A 22560-nucleotide genomic window follows, 5' to 3' on the forward strand; every position below is an offset into this window, starting at 1 on the left:
TACTACTAAAAATACAAAATTACTACTAAAAATTACAAAAATACAAAATATAGCCAGGTATGGTGGCATGCGCCTATAATTCCAGCTACTTGGGAGGCTGAGGCAGGAGAATCTTTTGAACCCAGGAGGCAGAGGTTGCAGTGAGCCAAGATCACGCCACTGTACTCCAGCCTGGGCAACAGAGTGAGGTCTCAAAAAAAAAAAAAAAAATAGAAACACTCATCTCCATTGTCCACTTTGTTCACACAACTTGACTGTTTCAAAAAGTCATGTCAGTGTACAAAAGATGAAAATTTTCTTTACTGAGGTTATGTAAGATGCTGTGCTGCAGGTTCTTAAAGCTGTGTGGAACCACGGTATCAAAGTTTCCTCTAAGTCATGGGGGTTCTTTCTGGTATCTGGGCCTTTGGGCTTCTTCTGACTTCAGGGCTCTTCCTCCCTCCCACCTTTATTTTCACAACTTGTCTTTCAGAATCAGTTGAGCTCTGTGTCCCTAGAATTCTTCCTCAGACCTCCAAGGCCGTATTGTTTGTCCTGTGCACTCCTGGGCCTCCAATGTTTACCTCTGTCCCCACCATATTGTAATATTCTATCGGCTGCTCTCACCACTTATCTGTGATCTCTTAGAGAATTGGAATTGATCTCTTCATAGCCTTTAGCACTTAGCATAGGGCCTAAGTGCTAAATCAATATATATGCTTAATAACTGAATAATGGCTAGCTCTAAGGATTAAAACAATGTTTTTCCTTTTTTTAAAAAAAAGCAACCTAAAAACAGTTAATCTAAACTCTCTTGGTAACAACTTTAGCCAGGGAGTACTCGTTTGGAGGTACATGCATACTCTGACATCTGGGTGTCTGAATTATTTTATTGGTCATATAGAATAATAGGAGTCCATTTTAAAGATACATTTTTAATTGGCATATCTCTAACCACAATAGCAGCAGTGACTAATATTAGGCAACTGGCTTTGCACCAGCTCCTATGGCAGAAACCACCAGTTATTCCTTACTAACAGAACCCCCATTTCGTTGACAGTAATGATGCACATGTCTACATGCTCTTATGAGTTGGCTATGGCCTTGTGACCAAGTTCCAGCCAGTGAGCTGGAACAAAGATGTTGAGAAGGACTTCCAGAGGGCTTCCTAAAAGGTAGACAGACATTCTAGGAAAGCTCTTTTCCCCATTCTCAATTGTCTTAGTCCATTTGGGCTGCTATAACAAGATGCTATAAACTCAGTGGTTTATAAATAATAAATTTGTTTCTCACAGTCTAGAGGCTGGGAAGCCCAAGATCAAGGTGCTGGCAGATTTGGTGTCTGGTGGGGTCCTATTTCCTGGTTCATAGACAGTGACTTCTTCATGTGTCCTCACATGGAAGGGGCAAGGGAGCTCTTGGGAAACTCTTATAAGGGCACTAATCCTATTCATGAGGCCACCATCCTCATGACCTAATTACCTCTCAAAGGCACCCCTTCCTAATACCATCACCTTGGGGTTAATGGTTCAACATTCATATGTTGCAACGTGAATTTGTGGGGGGACATAAGCATTTGGTCAGTCACATTGGTACTTGCACTGAGCCATTTTGGATCATAAGATTACCTAGAAGGAGCAGTCTGTCTCTAAGATGCCAGAGCCAAAAGAACAAATTCTGAATCCCTGTGATGTCATGGAACCAACATCTTAGTGGCAATCTGCTATCTCCAAACATTAAAAAAAATTTTTTTTGAGACAGTATGTTGCTTTTTCACCCAGGCTGGAGTACAGTTGTGCAATCATAGCTCACTGTAACCTCAAACTCCTGGGCTCAAGAGATCCTCCCACTTCAACCTCCCAAGTAGCTGGGACTACAGGTGCATGCCACCACACTGGGCTAATTAAAAAAAAGTTTTTTTTAGAGATGGGATCTCACCATGTTGCCCAGGCTGGTCTTGAACTCCTGGCCTCAAGCAATCCTCCTGCCTTGGCCTCCCAACGCACAAGGATTACAGGCATGAGTCACTACTCCCAGCCTGCAGGTGTCTTTGCATGTGGAAATGAAGCCTTGTGCAGTTAAGCTGTTGTTATTTTGAATTTTCTATATCAGGCAGCTATGCTTATTCCTAATGAGCTTAGGTGTTTTACAGAGAATATTTCAGTTAATCTTTACCATACCCCTGTGAGTTAGGGGTTATTGTCCCCACTTTTCAGTTGAGGAAATTGAGATAGCAGAGTTGAGTTTGAACCATGACTGCTTGACTCTAGATCCTGTTATTATATGAGAATGGGCCTCCGTTTTGAGTGATTTAAGCATCTCCACCTATATGGAATTGTTGACTTTATACTTTCCTATACATTTCTTTAGATCACTCTTCTTTTTATCTTCTTTCACGTGTTTTCATGTGATCAGAATTTATGGTTGGACAGGAAACCAGAAGGACTTTGTTTTTAAAGTTTTTGGCCCAAAGAATGAGGCCAATAACATGTGGCTCAACCAAAGGGCATATTCTATTACTCTCCCAGCATCTGTATAGTTGGGGTTTGTTTTAGAGAGACACTGACACTTCCTTTGTCCTGCTTCATCTTCATGATGCTCTGAGAGCAAGACAGAATGACTGATGTTTCTGTTATTTAATGAATGAGAAGACTGGGCCAGTCTAAGGATGTTGACCACTTTTCATTGTGTACGCAGGGTCCAATACCTGAAGTCACTCTGTCCTGTCTGGGGAGTTTTGGAGACCAATGTAGTCAGTAATACACTGGAAGAATTTTAGAACTCAGGAGAACCTCTCTAATATCACTCTCTCAATATATTTCTTTTAATTCAATTCTAATTATCAAAACTTATATAAAATATTTATACCAAGAATTTTAAAGAACTCTAAAATAATCAAAAAGGATAAGATTACAGGTAATTTTTTACCTGTTTGTTGGGGTTGTAAAAGGGCCATGATGCAAACTTACTTTATCTGGACTTCAACTGCCACATCTTATGCATTTGTAAAGAGATAATTTAATTTCTAATAAATATCTCCTGGATTCCTTTATAAGATATTTAGCTTAGCCATGTCGTTCCCTTTCATCTAGTGAAACTCACTCTAGCTCTTAAGAGGATCATGTCATTTTGCACATCAGTGAATAGCCTCACATCTCCTGTTTCTACTCACAGCAAACACCCTTGAGGTTAGAGCTTCATGGTTAAACACAAAGAGTCCCAATGCCCTAAGATTCCACAGATGCCTGTTGAATTACCAGGATGCTCATAGACTGCAAATACTTAACAAAAGGAGTTTCTCCTCCTTGACACCCCCCTCACCCTCGCCCTCAACACTCTCACTCCCACCACAAGTGAAAGAGAAAAAAAATCCCACTTCAAACAGTGCACCTGGCTATAATCTTTTCTACTTCAACTAATTGCGATTTCCAGTGGCATGAGGTTGGGGGACGGGGAGGGAGTGGAGACTTCACTGGCTAATAATGAAGTATCAAACCACAAAATGATTTCATACGGTCGATTGTTCCATTCCAGGGCAGCCAACATCTTACATTAATTTTCAGTTGCAGGAACTATAGTTCTCATACAAAGAAATACATTCCTAACAAGGTACAGGAATTAATTTTCAAAATGGCCTTAATGCAAAAGCAGGCAAAGAGTTTCAAGTTGTTTCAGAGTTTCAGAATGACTTTTACAGATGTCTGAAAATCACTCAACTTCTGGACTTTTAAAAAGCATTAATGTTCTTAAAAGAGGCAAACCCCGGTTTTTATAATTGACCAAGGTTTGAATTACACTTTCATGTTTGTGACTATTTGTTTAACATCTGTCTAGCCAGATTGTACATGTCATGTGGACAGAAACTTTGTCTATTTTTATTCACCACCTTATCAGTATTCAGCAGAGTGCCTGTAGCATAGCAGGTGTTCAATAAATATTATTGATTTCATGAATGAATGAAATCCCGAGGCTATAGATAATTCTTTAAGTGTTTGCTATAATAATATTCTGTTGCCAGATGGCCAGAAGGGAAGAGACAGAAGGAAGGGAATGTATAAAATTTTATAAATGTTATTGTTTATAGAATGCCTTATGTAAGTGGAAATATTTTCACACATAGTAATAATAATGGTGATTATCGGTAGCAGTAGAGTTATTATTAGTAATAGTAAGAGTCATAGGGTGTGGTAGTAGCCTTGAGTGATTATTATATGCCGGGTGTTGGGCTTAGCTCTTTGCATGAATCACATTTTATATTCACAGTTCTCTGTAGGGTAGTAATTTATATTATCCCAATTTCACAGATGAGAAGACTGAGGCATGGACACATAAATAACTTTTTCAAAGTTCCAGGATCACATAGGTAGGAAGTAGCAGATTTTGAACTAAACTTTATCCCATCTGTAGCCTATTTTCCCCATTTTCCCTTTCCTTTTCCGTTCCCTTTCGTTTTCTTAGAATAGCATATTGATGGTAGACATTGCAGTTTGGCTCTTTAAGCATCTATCCCAGGTCCCTTCTCCCTGACTTTCCTAACCTATGAAACTAGAAAGCTACACACTTTATTTCCCAGCATCCTCTGCACAACAGCTGGCCATGTGACACAGTTTGGGGCAAAGAGTTAGAAGTGGAAGTCAGCAGAGAGAGCCTGTGACTGAAGACTTGGAAAAGCTCTTGATTTCTCAAAAAAAGGGACAAGGTAGCTAGCATTCCCCCATTTCCCATCTGCTTCATTCATTCTTGAATGTGATATTTGTCTGTCAGGGTGTGCAGAAGCCCTTTTGTAACAATGAGACTGAGAGAATCACAGGACAGTCAGCCCCAGCATAGTGTGCTGGCTGCACCAACCCCAGTCACACTTTACATGCTGATGTCTTACTATGTCAGGTAAACAAACCCCGATTTGTTTCAGCCGTGGTGAATCTAGCTTGCACGATTTGTAGTTAAAATCATTACGGCAGATGCCAACATGCATCTTCTAAAGTTAAGGCTGAGACTTAGGAAGCTGCTTCAGGGGCAATGGGAGGAAACTGGCTTTTGGCCATGAAACAAAAAGTAATCTCACTTGTCTTGATGTTGAATCTTGCAGAGTGGGGATATTGAAATCTCAAGTCAGATAGAATGCACTAGATTGTGAAATAAGGTATAAATATCTATATTTGCCATTGTCTTTCCAAAATAATCCTAGGCAGCAAGTGTTGCTATAAAAATGTATTAAGTCAATGCTTTGCAAATTGTAATCAGATTAAAAGAAAAAGAAATCCAGAGACAAAGAGGAAACCTGATAATCCTTGCATGGATATCCATACATTTAAAAGGACCCTGCATCGTTGCTCAAAAAGCCCAAAGAGCTTTTGTGGCCTGACGTGGAGAACTCATAGGGACTGTGATCAGTCACTTAAGAGGTTGTGTAAATTCCTGCCATTCATTTTGCTCTTTATTACAGTAAAAGAAAAAATTTCTTAAAACTGCCTAAGTGGTAATCTCAGATTAAGGAGTTTCTCATGTCCCATATTGGTGAGCCTGCTGGTAGCTCTCTACTGGTACATGTGGCTCTTCTGTCAATTTAGAATGATCTCCTCTGTCTGGATAGGACATTCTTGGCCTTTAGGAGAGAGAGATTATGTTTATTCTGAACTATGGCATAAATTAATCTGGCAATTTGTTTCTCCAAATCATTCAGTTCAGTTCCTTCATTCATTCAACATCATGAGAGACACTTAAGAGCTGTGTTTCTTGGAATGCTGCCTTGTTGGCAGTCAGAAATGGCTTGATAGTTTCCAAGGAAAAATTGATGACTGAGGCTTATTCATATTTATTTGCAAATTCGAAACGTAAAATAATTGTTGTTGTCACAGATTCCATCATATTTTTACAGGTTGTCTTGCTAATATCCATTTAACTTGACTAGTGTGTTTTTACCTCATTTGTGTATTTGCTGAAATGAGAATTTGCTGAGTTCTCATTTCCCATCATTATTGTGTGTCTTTACAATTCTCATAAATAGACAAGTGTCTCAGAAGTGATTGGCAGAACATAATGTTAATGATGACAATAGGTACATAGTTACTATAGCTCAAAATAATGTCCTATACATAACAGGAAATAGAATTTGAATGTAAATGTGAATATGTATGTCTTGGAACAAGTGAGTATGCGTGCTAATGTGACAAGTTTCTGACAGCTCCCCCCCCCCACAAATGTATGCATAAGAATAATCAGAACGAATTCCTGAGGGTACATTTTACTGTAAGCAAATTACACCCAAGTAATCCTGACCTGAGAAATGAATGAATGAATGAATGAACATCTGAAGGTCAGTTATATTACTTGTCAACACCTAGGCTATTATGTGTTTTGAAATTTTTAGAATAGAAACATAAACCGACAGCATTTTCACTTAATTTTTAAACAAATCTTGATGATATGATTGTTTAGCACTTGAATATCTCTAAAACAAGGTCAGAATAATGCTTTTCGATACAAAATTGGCGAATTAGTTAAGTCAGTGAAGAGACAAAAGTTCTTGAAGTATCATCCAAATTCATATTTAGCCATACTGTGGTTAAGATGATTATAATAAAAAATACTATGCCCTCAAGTTAATGAAAAATACTATGCCCTGAGAGAAATCGGAGCCTTTGACAAGACTCCTTTATTCAGTGACACTTTTGGATTTATTACTGGTAGTGCACAAGGGAAAGAAGTTGCTATGGCTTCATTGTTAGATGAATCTATTGATATGCAGAGTGTGAACCAGCTCCTAGCCTTTATGCAGGACACGTATGAGGGGAAAGTGCAAGAGAACATCTTGTTTCATTTAATTACTTAAAGCCCCTGTCACAGGAGAGGGCATTTCCATGCAGTTAACAGTTATTCTGTGATTCATGCGCTGGCTGCAAGAGGTGGCTAGACTCAGTAGTGAAGCATATCTACACAAATAAAAGAGCTGCACTGAATGCCAGGTCACACACTGCTTGATCCAAAGAGAACTGGCAGACACAACTCCAAGGAACACTATTGGCTTTGTGCTCCAGGGAAATACAACGTCTGTATGACCACTCAAAGTTATACAACAAGGTGGCCCCGACTCTGCCTCCTGCTCTTGATTCAGGGTTGAAAGAATTGGTGAAAATCACAAGTCCACACAACTCCATCTAATGAGTATATGTCTTTTCTAGCTCTTTGTTATTAACTAAGCAGCGAGTAATAAATAACATTTTGCTTTCTGGCACTAGAGTATGCTAGCTTTTGAGGGAGAATGTGTTCTTACGTTTTTTTTTTTTTTTTTTCAAATGAAGGATGAGGGAAAAAAACCCACATTTTTCTATGACATTATAATACCTTTTAAAAAATTCATTTTAAGTGGTTTGCTCAAGCAGACTGTCTCAATATACATACTCCAGTTTCAAAATGCTATGACTATAAATGTCAAGAATTAGATAAGATATTAGGATTACTTAAGAAAACCAAAGTGGAACAAACACTTCCATTACTGGGAATTTGATTCATTTCCAATGCTTGCTAATTTTCTTTGCTTGTTGAAAATAATCACTGATGCTATATTATTGGCCGTGTTTTAAAACCACATCCAAATGCTCCAACGTGCCATGAAGAAATACTTTTGAGAACAGAAGGCAACAAATGGGTCTATTAGGAATTCACTGACCATCATCTCCCAAGTTGAAAAGTATAGTTTCTAGCTTTTGGATAAGATTTGTTTAACAACTAGATATCCAAACTATTATGTGCCTGTTGCCATCCCCAACCACTTTCCTCTATGCTCAAACATGTTAAACATGTATAAATACAGGTACATATGTTCTTGCTTTGCTCATTTTTTTCTTAACAAAAGAAGATATTATACCATGCATTTTACTCTGCAACTTGCTTTTTTAATCACTCCAAATTATAGCATGGGTAACTCCCCACACCAATAGATTAAAACATGTATTTAGAACAATCTAATGTTGTAAATGAAAAAATACAATCAAAAAGAAACCAACTGAATGTGGGAGTTATCTCAAATGGAGAACAATTGCAAATGAATCCCTCATTAATATCACAAAACCCTATTATCAAGCCTGAAATTTTATGTTAACAGCTCATCATTTAAAAACTACGATATGTCGGCCGGGCGCAGTGGCTCACGCCTGTAATCCCAGCACTTTGGGAGGCTGAGGCGGGAGGATCACAAGGTCAGGAGATCAAGACCATCCTGGCTAACACGGTGAAACCCCGTCTCTGCTAAAAATACAGAAACAAAATTAGCTGGGCATGGTGGCGGGCACCTGTAGTCCCAGCTACTTGGGAGGCTGAGACGGGAGAATGGCGTGAACTCGGGAGGTGGAGCTGGCAGTGAGCCGAGATTGCGCCACTACACTCCAGCCTTGGCGACAGAGTGAGACTCCGTCTCAAAAAAAAAAAAAAACAAACCAAAACTACAGTATGTCTTTTGAACAGTTATTGAGGCATAATTGACATATAATAAACTGCAAATATTTAAAGTATATAATCTGATAAGTTTGGGCATAGAAATATACCTGTGTAGCCATTGCTACAATCAAGATAACGAACATATCTATCAACCCAAAAAATTTGCTCATGTGTAATCGTTCATGTATAAGTTCTTTCTCCAGCCCCACTTGGTTTCTCATCTCTAGCAAGCTACTGATTTTCTTTCTGTCATTATAGATTACTTTGCATTTTCTTTTTTTTTTTTTTTTTTTATTGATCATTCTTGGGTGTTTCTCACAGAGGGGGATTTGGCAGGGTCATAGGACAATAGTGGAGGGAAGGTCAGCAGATAAACAAGTGAACGAAGGTCTCTGGTTTTCCTATGCAGAGGACCCTGCGGCCTTCCGCAGTGTTTGTGTCCCTGGGTACTTGAGATTAGGGAGTGGTGATGACTCTTAACGAGCATGCTGCCTTCAAGCATCTGTTTAACAAAGCACATCTTGCACCGCCCTTAATCCATTTAACCCTAAGTGGACACAGCACATGTTTCAGAGAGCACAGGGTTGGGGGTAAGGTCACCGATCAACAGGATCACAAGGCAGAAGAATTTTTCTTGGTACAGAACAAAATGAAAAGTCTCCCGTGTCTACCTCTTTCTACACAGACACGGCAACCATCCGATTTCTCAATCTTTTCCCCGCCTTTCCCCCCTTTCCATTCCACAAGACCGCCATTGTCATCATGGCCCCTTCTCAATGAGCTGTTGGGTACACCTCCCAGACGGGGTGGTGGCTGGGCAGAGGGGATCCTCACTTCCCAGTAGGGGCCGCCGGGCAGAGGCGCCCCTCACCTCCCGGACTGGGCGGCTGGCCGGGCGGGGGGCTGACCCCCCCACCTCCCTCCCGGACGGGGTGGCTGGCCGGGCAGAGGGGCGCCTCACTTCCCAGTAGGGGCGGCCGGGCAGAGGCGCCCCTCACCTCCCGGACGGGGCGGCTGGCCGGGCGGGGGGCTGACACCCCCACCTCCCTCCCGGACGGGGCGGCTGGCCTGGCGGGGGCTGACCCCCACCTCCCTCCCGGATGGGGTGGCTGCTGGGCAGAGACGCTCCTCACTTCCCAGACGGGGTGGCTGCCGGTCAGAGGGGCTCCTCACTTCTCAGACGGTGCAGCTGCCGGGCGGAGGGGCTCCTCACTTCTCATATGGGGCAGTTGCCAGGCGGAGGGTCTCCTCACTTCTCAGACGGGGCGGCCGGGCAGAGACGCTCCTCACCTCCCAGACGGGGTCGTGGCCGGGTAGAGGCGCTCCTCACATCCCAGACGGGGCGGCGGGGCAGAGGCGCTCCCCACATCTCAGACGATGGGCGGCCGGGCAGAGACGCTCCTCACTTCCTAGATGGGATGGCGGCCGGGAAGAGGCGCTCCTCACTTCCGTTCTGGGAAGTCCAAGATCACGACATGTGGGAGAATCAGTGTCTGGTGAGGGCCTGCTTCCTGGTTCATAGATGGCCATGCTTACATGGCAGAGTGATTACTTTGCATTTTCTAGATTTTTATGTAAATAGAATCATAGCATGTACTCTTTTTTGGTTTGGATTTTCTCCAGTGTAACTATTTTGTATTGTATGTGTCCTTTTTTATTGTTAAGGAGTGTCCTTTTATATGTATATACAGTCAGCCCCCTCGATATTGGCAGCTTCTGCATCCTTGGATTAAACCAACTGCGATAAAAAATATTCAGGAAAAAAAGAACAATAGAAAATAACAATACAGCAATGAAAAATAATGCAAATTAAAAATACCGTAAAACAACTATTTATGTAGGATTTATATTATATTAAGTATTGTAAGTAGACAGGACTTAAAGTATACGAGAGGATGCCTCTCGTTATGTGCAAATACTAGACCATTTCATGTAAGGGACCTGAGCATCCGCAGATTTTGGTATCCAAGGGAGGTCCTGCAACCAATCCCTCATAGATACTGAGGGACTACTGTATTACAATGTATATACCCAGTTACTGATGGACATTTGAGTTACTTCCAGTTTGGGGCAATTGTAAATCAAACTGCTGTAGATTGTTTTCCAAAGTGGTTGTACGATTTTACACTCTCACTTACAGTGTATGAGAGTTCCTTCATATTCTCGCATGATCAATCTTTCTAATATTAGCAATTCTAATTGGGGCATAATGGTATCTCACTGTAGTTTTAATTTGAATTTCCCTCTTAATAATTTTAATCATCTTTACATATGCTTATTTACCATCTGTATCTCTTCTTTTATAAAATATCATTTCAAATCTTTTTTCTATCCTTAGTGGGTTCTTTTCTTATTGAGTTTTAAGAATGTTTTCTATATTCTTGAGCTAAGTTTGTTACCAGATATGTGGTTACCAAATACTTTTTTCAGTCTGTGCCTTGTCTTTTTGTTCTCTTTACAGTGTTTTTCTTAAAAAGAAGTTCTACTTAAAAGTTCAATTTATTAATTCTTCTTTTATGGATTAAGCTACTGGTATCATATCTAGGACATCTTTGCCTAATCCAAGTCACAAAAATTTTCTCATATGAAATATTTGTATATGTTACAAATTATGACTCAGTTTCCTTCATCTTCCTCCTCTTCCTTGTTGCAAATATCCTAGCACCATCTCAGTTGGAATTAGAAGTTCAGATTTATCATTTTAGAAATAATATAACAAAAACTATTTGTCTGCATTGGTTCTGAATTCCCATTACCTTGGCAGGGGATGTCAACATTTTTGGAAGCTTGTCTTTTGAACTGAGGCTTAGGGAATTAATATAATTTCAGGATATACATTAGACAGATAAAACAAAGAAAGGGAGGACAGTCATTCTGGCAGAAATTACAAAGACAAAGTGACCTGAAAGGCATGCCATGTTAAGGAACTTCAGGAAACTTAAAATGATTGCATTACCAAAAATGAGTGTCAAAGGAAAGGCTCAATATTGGGATCTACATAGGAAGCATGTAACTCTTTTTTTGGTTGTACTTTGCTTTGGCACACAGGACAACTTACCCATTTTGCACCATATGAATTTTAAAGGCAGCTTCTTATTTTTATTCTCTGAAAAGAAAACCCACTTCACACTGCTTAATAAGAAATACAGGGTTTTCTGAAGATTTTGTAGAAATAATAGAGGTGGGAGTTTACAGTGTGTAGCAAGCACTCAACATTTTATTAGAAAGTTCTCTGTGCAACATGTATTTCCTGATTCTTCTCACCTTCCAAGTAGTTGCTGCTTCTCCTCTCCACTCTTCAACTGCCCTCCTTTTCCCAAAGCTCATATTCTGTTAATGCCAGATCTACCCTAGGGCCCTTTCATCTCTCCCTTATTTTTAGGCAATATAATTTAGCTACTCTTTTCTGGCATCTGTCTCCAAGACTGTATATCTCTACTGAATCCTTAATACTGCTTTCAGAATGTAAAAGCCATTACACTGAGGATGAAAACAAAAGCTTCTCCCATTGCTGGAATCTGGCATCCCTAGAAAAAGAAATAATAGATTTTTTTCCTTTGTTAGAAGTACAATTGATAAGCATATGAAGGCCTGCATATAAGAAGTGAAGAAGAGTTAAAATGAAAATTTGGCTGTTTCTTTGATTTCTTGTTTGTGGGATTAGAGTCTGGTCTCAATAGTAAATTTATTTTCTTTTATTCTCCTTCACCATGATCTACAGCTTAATAACCATTGTATACATTAGTGAATGAAGGAAGAAACAGAGTATGAAAGGAATGAAATGTAGAGAAAAGCAAAGAAGCATTAGGATTGGAGGAAAGGAGATGAATTCAGTGTTGAATTTGAAATACTTACATTAGTTCCAGATTGAGGAATTCAATAAGTGCTAGTCAGCTATTGCTACTTTAATAATGCAGCAGTATAAATAATACCAAAATATCATGGCATATAACAACAAATATTTATTTCTCTCATGTATAGTTTATGGATCAGCTGAAGTTTAGCTGACATTGTCTGGTCGTGGTTGAATTTGGCTGGTTGGCTCCAGGCTGCAGGTGAGGTTGGAGTCTGCTCCAGGTGTCTCAATCTGGGACCAGCAGCTCATACGATATATTCTTCCCTTGCTGATGGCAGAAGCACATGAGGCCAAGCCACATCATGCAAGGACATTTAAAACTTTTCCTTGTTTCATGACCATTAACATTCCATTGGCCAAAACAAGTCAAATGGCAAAGCTCAACATCAAAGTGGTGGGGAAATGAACTTCACCCACTCTAGTGAGAGATCTTGCTGAATTACTGGCACAGGATATGGTTGTATTATCCTTTAACTGAGGGGTTTAAATAATTGGGAGGAATAATTCAGTGTACCATAAATAGGCGGTTGAAAGGTGGGACTGGAGTTCAAAAGTGAGGAATTCATAGTTGATAGTGGAAGCCTTAGGCATATTTGTCAGCACACAGAAGGGAGGGTATTGAATGATAAGACTGGCGCTGGAACCTTAGGATATGCCTCATTTAGGAAGTAAGTGCAGGATAAGGAGTATGAGAAGAACACTAGGAGGGTGGAATCAAAAGTGTAAAAGGGAGTTTTGTCAGAAGAAACAATCCAAGGCTTTACAAGAAATTTTAATTGGTCTAATGATAAGCATTTCATGATTTTTTCCCTCTACTATCAACCCTCTACTTTTTTTCTCAGCCAGATAAGAGAACTGAAGTATCTGCTGAAGTCTCTGATCCCATTTTCTTACCACTTGATTCTTATTATAGCAAAACAAGTATTATAAAGGAGCAGATAGAGTTAATTTTGGCTCTCTGTTAAGCCTTTAAAACATACACAAAGAGGGTTATTCACTAGTCCACAAAGCTTCTATATACAAACACATACACATATATCTCAATTTAGTATATGTTTACTATGAAGGATCTTAAATATCACATATTAAATATGTTGTATGGTCAGCCTCATGGAATAATGCACACTTTTATTCATTTGCTGTGACTCATCACTTCATAAGCACTGGGAGGATCCTAACCACAACTGTGCAAAAGCTTCCATAATAAAACCACAATGGGCACTGCACAAATTGCCTTTTTTAGATTTGGGGTTTCATTGCAATTGGGAATTTTGGATGAATTTTCTTGAGGCTTGGCCTGAGGAACTCTCAGTTGCTCTTGGAAAATCCTGCATCTGGTATATGGCTTTAGGTAGAAGATATGCTCTAAAGCTCAGGACTGGATGGTGGTGGTGGTGTTAGTGTGTGGTGGACTCCATAGAAAATTATCTGTGGAAAGAGCTATTTTTCCGTCTTAGGCATGTATTGAGAAGAGAAAGAGACAGTTCAGGTCAGATTTATTGAGCATCTATTTAATACTACTTGTAATTGTTCTTGTCACTCCCCTGTTGAAAATCCTTATAGATGAAGTCTAAATTTTCTGACATGGTATGTCAGGTATCGATTTATTGCCTCTAATTTTCCCTGTTTAACATACCATGTGGTTTTCGTCTCCTGCTTGGACCAAGGCTGACACATATGGATCTAGGGATCCCATGAACCATTCCTAGCTTTGCCCTCCAGCTTCATCTCTCATCCTTCCTCTCTCAGATTTGACTCTTCAGTCATACCTTCCCTCTCATCTCTGGCCTGGGTCACCCTTTCTCTTACCCTACTTTGTTCTTCCTACACTTTCATCAGTAAATCCCACTTATCCTCAACATGTCAGAAAGCAATCATTTCTTCTGGAAAGTCTTTCCTGAATTAGTCAGTACTGTTGGGTGACTTTCCCAAGTGCTCCTGTAACCAGCTTTTAGTTCTCATCACCTTATGTTGCAGTGACCAGTTTCCTTCTCTTTCTCCCATGAAATATGCTCCTGGAAAGTCTAGAGATTGTATCTTTCTCCTTTATAACTTCAGCTCCCAGCTGGGCCCAGGCACATGAACCCAATGGTACCTCATATGTATTTGCTGAATAAATGCCTAAATAACAAGGTTCCTATCTTTAGGGAGATAATAATCTGCACAAAACATTAGTGCACTGAACACTGGTTGAACTTAAAAATGTAATTCTGAGTTGTTTAGACAAAGCTGGCTGGAGAAGGCAGTATTTGAGCTGGTCTTTAAGGGTTTCATGAGGCAGAGTGAGGAGTTAAGAATGGAGAAAACAGAATAAACAAATACATAAAGACGACCTCATTTATGGCATGTTCTGGACATATGAAAAGAATCTCAGTTTTCTGGGATGGTCAGGTGCATGATGAGAAACATAAATGTGGCAAAGAAGTGTGAACAGGAGATTTGGGGCCAGATTCTGGAAGGCCTCAAAATATACGCAGAAATGGTGGTTATAAACAGGTGGTTCCACAGTATGAGCATCATCTGGGAATTTGTAAAAAATGCAGTTCAATTCTAATGCACACCATAGCTTGAGAACTACTCTTCGAAAGTATTGAGACTTTTCCTTCTTAACCCAACCTGCCATTGCTGTGTCTGTGTTTACTATAGAACATCTTTTCCAAATCTCCTTAGGGCTGCTGTACTTTGAGGTTAATTTGCCCAGATAAATAAAACGTGGTGCATCCCGCTGGCTTCTGGATCATATGTCAGACATCTTCAGAGAAGTCTGACCTCAAAAATTAGCCCCAGTCCATAATTTCCACATTAGCACATCCTATTCTCTCTCGAGTTCCCAAATTTCCCCTCCTTATAGAGATTGTTTCTGGGATTCCTCTGCTTCAACATTTCCAAGGGAAGAAAAGCCAAACTCTCAGAAATATTTGGGTGTGGAGTCATGGACCACTGCTCTTCCTAAATCTGTTCCCCTAGTATTCAGCAAGTTTATACTGATGCCTACACTGTCATTTAAAGAAACAAGGTCATGTGTCCACAGACTGCACACTGAGGTCAACCTTCCCTTTCCTTCATTCTCGGGGAGACCTAATATCCAGGATTAGCAAGAAGATGGTGTGTTAAATCTCTGCTAGTTGAGCTGCCCACTTTCCTCAAGGGTGGTCCTGGTTTGCTACTGCTGTGAACTTTTGATTTCTTAGATAATCCAAATCTATTCCCCTCTGTCAAGTTTTATTCCCTTCTTTCCACCCTCATCCAACAGAGAAGTGTCTTAACTACCCAGTTACAAGTTTCCTAAGTCCCAGCCTTTACTTTTGAATTGCTCATTATTCTTGTGATTAGCGAAAATGTCTTTCCCATTGGATTGTGAATTCTGTGAGGTTAGGGACCACTTCTGATTTCTTCACTGCTGCATCCCTGTGTTTTATAAGAGGGCCCAGAACACAGTGGGTGCCTAATATCAATTTTAAAAATTCTATCACTGAAGGAGTGATGTGGTGTTATAATGCAAGTCAAAAGAGTTTACCTCTTGGTAGCCCTGGGTCCCAGAGCCATGTAATAGTAGGCACTAAATAAATGATTATTAATACCTTGGCACATATTATTTCCCTCTCCTTGGACTGACTTCCTTCATTTCTGGACCTACTAAAATCCTCATCCTTCTTCAAGACTCCAGTCATGGTGACTGCATAAGACCACATGGGTTGTACATCTCACAATTCCAGGGAATGCTATTCAGACGAGATTGGCTGCATTCAGAGTGGTATGCCTGTAGACCAGAGAATGCTATTCAAATAGTCTGTGATGTGAAGGGCACCCCACTGGAGTTGTGCAATATAAAACCCTTCCCAGTTCAATTGTCTCTTCTACCAGGAAGCTTTTCTGGGTGCAGACTGTAATCTCCACGGGGCAGTGATTTTTGTCTTACCCAGCACCTAGAACAGTGCCTGGCTCATAGCAAGCAGAGAATAAATGTTTGTTGAATGCATGAATGAGCTCCTCAGTGATGAAAAGTTGTTTGTCCTCCGTGCCTCACACCTTGTCCCTGCTTGTTGTTGAGCGACTGTTTCGTGTGGAATGATGTTTGAAAGTTCAGTCATAATTATGATGCAGTTCCCAATGATTTGGGACTTTAGTTGTGCTTTTTTATACTGGAAAGTGAGGGCTTCAGAGAGCCTGTAATTGCAGGACTGAAGACTTTATACCACTTCTATATCCAGGTGGATCAACTCTACATAGAAATTTTTGGAAATTGTGCACACCCATGTTTTAATGTGGTCTGGAAGTTTTACTTCAGGGTGTGGTACACGCAGTTTAGGCCACAAATCATGGTTTGTGAGAAGTACTGTTTTGAGAGCAAAGGCACTGGAAACTTGGATAGGAAGCACGAATAAGCCCTAATGGAGGACAGCAATGCTCAGAGGCTGCCAGCCCAGCCCCAAACTTTAGGCACAATCACCCACCAGCATTGCTGCCTTGAATTATATGAAAGGGTGGTGTTCAATGTTCCAAAAAGTTAGAGAAGGGAGGGACTGGTGTCATAAGCTCAGGTGACCACACCTCATATTTCTGGTAGAACCAGCTGGATATGCAATTTCATGTTTTGTGTAGTTAGGGGTCTCAGACAGATCTTGCAAGAATCATCTGTTCCCTTGCATAAGCTACAGAGCCCAATAATCTATCCATGCTTTATTGGACACATCTCACTTGACAGGCTATTTATGCAGAGATGTCTTCTATTGGCCTGAGGGGGGGAAAAAAAAAACGGTGATACAATCCTCCAGTTTAGAGTTTAGGACAGGTGTCAGCAAACTATGCCCCTGAGTCAAATCTGGCCTACATCCTGTTTTTGTAAATAGAGTTTTATTGGAACGCAGCTATGCTCATTGTTTACCTACTGCCTATGGCTGCTTTCACTCTACAACAGCAGAGTTGAGTAGTTGAGATAGAGACTGCATGGCCCACAAAGCTGTTAAGTATTTCTTTTCTGGCCCTTTACAGAAAGCTTGCCAACCCCTGACTTAGGAAATGAAGCTTCCCTCTGCCAGTTAGAGGTGCCCTATTGCAATTGCCTGTCATTTTAACTCTCACAATAAGTTTAAATTCCATGATGGTTGGGAAGCATCTATCTTGCACACTGCTGTATCCCCAGGAACGGTTGCATAGTAAGTGCTTACTACATATTAGTCAAATTAATTAATTAACAGTTAAAAAGTTGGACAAATTAGAGTGGAAATAAAATATCCCCTTGAGAGGCACAGAAATTACCAGTAATTTGAAATCTACATTGATTTCTTGAGATCAGATACATTCACTTTTGTTGTTTAATTTTTTTACCACCAAGAGCTCCAGAAAAGTTACATGTTAAGTAAATGTTCAACTATTGATTTATATGCACCTAACAACTTTCATTTTAATTTTAGAAATGTTTGTATAGAAAATTGTGACCTTGGAGATGAAATAAAATATATACTTACCAAGTCCCAAATCCCCTTTCAGAGACATCTTTTTTTTTTTTTTTGAGACGGAGTTTCGCTCTTGTCGCCCAGGCTGGAGCACAATGGAGCAATCTCGGCTCACTGCAACCTCCACCTCCTGGTTCAAGCAATTCTCCTGCCTCAGCCTCCTGAGTAGCTGGGATTACAGGCGCCCGCCACCACGCCTGGCTAATTTTTGTATTTTAGTAGAGACGGGGTTCTGCCATGTTGGCCAGGCTAGTCTCGAACTCCTGACCTCAGGTGATCCGCCCACCTCAGCCTCCCAAAGTGCTGGGATTATAGACATGAGCCACTGCGCTCAGCTCAGAGACATCTTAACATCATTGCACTTACCTACTGTACTAGTTTACTCTGACTGTTATAATAAAATACCACAGACCAGGTGGCTTAAACAACAGAAATTTATTTTCTCGTAGTTCTGGAATCTGGGAGTACAAGATCAAGGTGTTGATGGGGATGGCTTCTTCTGAAGCCCCTTTCCTTGACTTAGAGATGGCTGTCTTCTGCCTGTGTCTTCACATGGTCTTTCCTCTGTGCCTGTACATCCCTGGTATCTCTCTCTGTGTCCAAATGTCATCTTCTTTAAAGACATCAGTCAGATTAGATCAAGGCCACTCTCACACCCTCCTTATAATTTAATCACCTCTTTAAAGACCATATCTCCAAATGCAGTCACACTCTGAGGTACAGGGGGTTAGGGCTTCAACACGTTAATGGGAGGGCACAATTTAGCCCACGACACCTACATATCTCTGTATGCTTTCTGCTTTTACACAAGGCTTGAGTACTTGCATGAAATCACATGTGAGGTGACTATCACATCACTGACCACTGAAAATAATGTGGCCAATCCTGCCAGCTGGGGATGTGCACTCCTCACTACCTTCTCTATCAAAGGAATTCAAATTTCTTCTGGGTCAAGGGTTTACCAATGACTGTTCCTCCAGTTAAACTTTCAACCAAGTCTTCAAGGTCAAGGTTTGCCCTGTACAGACAAATCACATAAATACTTTCAAGGTACTACATATGTTTCAAAATGGGAGAAAAAAAGATGGTAGGGGTAAGCATGTTGACATCCAATGTAGTCCCAGCAAATCTGGAGGCTGAGGTGGGAGGATCACTTGAGCCTGGAGTTCGAGGCTGCGGTGAATGGTGATCACACTGCCGCACTCCATCCTGGGCAACAGAGCAAGTTCCTCTCTCTCTTAAAAAAAAAAAAAAAAAAAAAAAAAAAAAAAAAAAAAAAAAGATGGGGGACTATTTAACCTAACTGTTCAACCATTGGAAATTGATTAGACTCATTATAATACAGCCATAGTATGGGATGGGATGTGATGTAGTCTTTTTTAAAGTTTACTAAAGAATATTTAGTGATCCTGAAGGCTCTGTACAGTATTGTTAAAGGGAAAAAAATCAAGCCACAAAACAAAATGTATTCACTTATTTAATAAATATTTATTGAACACTAGCTATGGTCAGGCAGGCGATGTTTTAGGTTGTAGGGATTTGATGGTGAACAAAGCAAAGTATCTGCCTGTGTGGAGCTTAAACTGCAGTAGGAAATACTGATAACAAACAAATGACTATAAAACATGCTATCAGCTCATGTAGTGCATTGAAGGAAAATAAAGCAGAACAAGAAATCGAAGAATGGCAAAGAGAAACAATTGTTTTTGCTCATTTGGTCAGGAAGGTTTCTTGGAGGGAACGACATTTGAACAGTGACCTGACGCAGGTGTGAATGCTGGTCATTGGAGGGTCCGGGGGAAGAACATTCCATGAGGGGAAAACCGCAGATGCAAAGATCATGAGGTGGAAATATGCCTGGCGTGTTGGGAGAATCTCAAGGGGGCCAGTGTGGTTGGAATGGAGTAAAACAAAGGCTTGTGTGCCAGGAACAGCATGATTTCGGCCCTGTGGAAATACAATAAGTGTAGAGAAAAAAAATTCTAAGGAGAGATAGCAAGATTATGACACTATAGGTCATCTTGATTTCCTTTCTTTTGATTGCCTACAATATTCTAAATTTTCTGCCACGTGTGTATTACTTTAGAAAGATAAAAATAATGAACGTTTTTATACAAAAGTTTCTGTGGAGCTCAATACCTTTGCCCTGGATGCTCTGATTGGTTGCTGGGTGTTTAGACAGCCACTCTGGCTGTGCCTCATTCCAGGAACAGGGGAGAACCCCCAGCTGGGAAAGCCAGAGGGAGGTGCTTATTCAGATGCTCTCAGGCAGACAGAGCAGGCTGATTTACAGTTAGCGGTGAAGGTGCTAATGTGTCCTCTCAATGGCATCTCCCGCTATCAGCTATCAATATGTGTTAGCAGAATCCAATAACGACCTAATTGGCAACAGAGATCTGAACAGATGTCTCACCTAATAAAAAGGCTTTGTGGCCAGCAAGCTGACCCCTTTTGGGCTTAGCTGGGCTTTGGTACTTTGTGTGTGACCCCTTTTGGCAGTTGTCATTAATCAGACAAACTGGTTGATTGTTGATTGCTGTGTGTACCAAGTCTGCGGGTCAAACCTGGACCCATGGAGTGTACTTAGACCAGGTTCCCTGAACTCTGACCACGGCCTTGTCTTCTGTCATCTCATTTAATACACGCACAGGCTAGACTCAAGGGCTTTATTGGCATCAATTATAAATAGCTATTGTAGCCAGATTCTTCACCCACCCATTCACCCTGTGAATCCCTGGTGGATTACTATGGACCCTTCATCGCATAGATTTAAGTAAGTACAGAGGTTGTTACTGGTGCTTATCTCTCTCCTTAACAAACAGGGTCTGTGTGTGGTGGGAAGCAAACTGGCCTGAGGTTCCATCCACTGGTAGAAATGACCCCAAAGACTTCCCATGCAGGGAGGGCAAAGAAGAAAGTGCTTTGGAATGGAAATACCCCTTTTCCTCCTCCTGAATGTATCAGGTAAGGTCAAGATGATGGTTATCAGCTTGCAAAGGCATTTTATCTTCCAAACTTCTGCTTGAATCAATTATGTTGGTGAATAGAATATGCTATTGTTAAGAGAATAGTCTCTTTACAGAGGCTTAAGCAACCAAATAGCAGAATTAATGTGCATGATATTAAGAATAAATGCCCAGAGACAGCATTCAGAACACAAGTAGAGCATTTCCCTGAGAATGAAAACGTTGAAAGGTTTGTATTCTGTAATCCTAATTTCAAAGTTCACAAGTAGTCAATAAAAAAGGAAAAGATAGTTGCATGGTCAAATAAATTTGGGCCTTGCTAGGTTTGACACATTGAGCCAGGTTGTTTTACTGCAGAATTTATCAGAACCTTTGATATGTAAGATAATTAATGGAAGTGTTATTTTGACTTAACCCTTCTTACAAAAGAGTGGTTTTGGGTAGAATACAGGTCAATCTTTATACAAAAGCTGACATGCATCTTTTTTTTCTAATTTTTGATATTTAGTGGTTCACAAATTTCTGATTAAAGAGAGTAAGTTGAATTTTTTTCAGGCTTCCCATTAGTCTCACCAGTAATAAGCATAGTTTTCTGAATCAATGAAGAGATGGAATACATAGACAAAATGGAATGGAAAAGTAGATCAGCAAAATGTTCTCAAGAGTCTTGTTGCTTCCTCTCTGGCTCTATTTTTGTTATTGTGTGATTCTGGGCAATTTCCTGTTATTATTACACTTATTGTTGTCAGAGGAAACCAATTCGTTTTAATATTAGCCTGAGCAAAACATAATTAGGAAGAGAATCTGCTACCAGAAAGGAAACACGTATGTGCTACTTTGCATTCCAAAGCCCAGTACTCAGATAAACACTCACACGCGCACACACACACGGGCACACACACAGAGGAGTCCTCTCCACACAATCTCAAAACATCCTGCCAAGCCAATAAAAAGCAGTCTTAGCCACTCCAAGGAAAAACAGCCTGAAAACCAGATGATTTACCAAGCTTTTCACGCTTCCTACTTTTATTTTGGAAGAGGAAAGAGAAGAGGTGATAGAGAAAGGGAGAAAAAAGAAGGGGATTGGCAAGGGAACAGCTTGGAGGCTGACGGCTGAACTTCTGGCCTTTTCTTAGATCTCTCAGTACTCCAGGCTCACTACTGACATTTGTCTCTTGTGAGCTGAAACCTCTGGGTACTTGAAAGTCCATCACATCCATTCATGTGCTAAGGCTTCCTTCTTTCTCCCTTCTCTCCCTCTTTTTGCCCTCTCTTCGTAACAAAAGGCACTTCTCTTAACTGATTGTGCTGTTCACCCACCTTGGAGGATCACCATTTCCTGGACAGATGCAAGAGGTGGGAAAGGGTCCGGCGAAGGAGGGACAGGGAACTGGCAGGCGAGGAATGCCAATTCTATCAGGCTGTGTTAGGTCTTTTCATGGTTTATTTTATTTAATACACACAATCATAGTCTAAGATAGGCACTGTTATCATCCCATTCTACAGATGAGGAAATCAGGCTTACCCAGGCTAAGGAATTGCTCAAGGTTACAAGGTTAGGAAGTATTGGAGGCAGGATTTAAATACAGACACGTTTACTAACTTTAAAGCCAATACTTTTACCCACAATCCTAATGTACTTCATTTAACTTCTTCAGGCTTCAGGGTTCCTATGTATGAAATAGAGATTATCCCTATTTTCACTCTTGTCCCTCCAATATTCTCTACACAGTAGATAGAAAGATAGCAGCCATTTGAACTGGGCTCAGCTTCCAGGGGCATGACATAAAATTAATGTCTGCAGTCAGCCTGTATGGGCTGGTATGGATCTACTCCACAGAATCCTCAGGGAGCTGAGCTTCTTCTA

At 40.6% G+C, this 22560-nt stretch overlaps 1 long non-coding RNA gene across 1 annotated transcript in view; it reads left to right on the forward strand.

Annotated features, from left to right (window-relative positions):
* LOC130540682 (uncharacterized) overlaps nucleotides 1-22560 on the forward strand; it is a 41278-nt gene that overhangs the window by 13940 nt on the left and 4778 nt on the right. The window contains exon 2 of the long non-coding RNA XR_008954673.2: nucleotides 20550-20691. This is a non-coding gene — a long non-coding RNA (uncharacterized LOC130540682). The remainder of the gene's footprint in view (nucleotides 1-20549; nucleotides 20692-22560) is intronic.

This window comes from Pan paniscus, chromosome 10 (assembly GCF_029289425.2).
Source record: "Pan paniscus chromosome 10, NHGRI_mPanPan1-v2.0_pri, whole genome shotgun sequence".
Classification (NCBI taxonomy): Eukaryota; Metazoa; Chordata; class Mammalia; order Primates; family Hominidae; genus Pan; species Pan paniscus.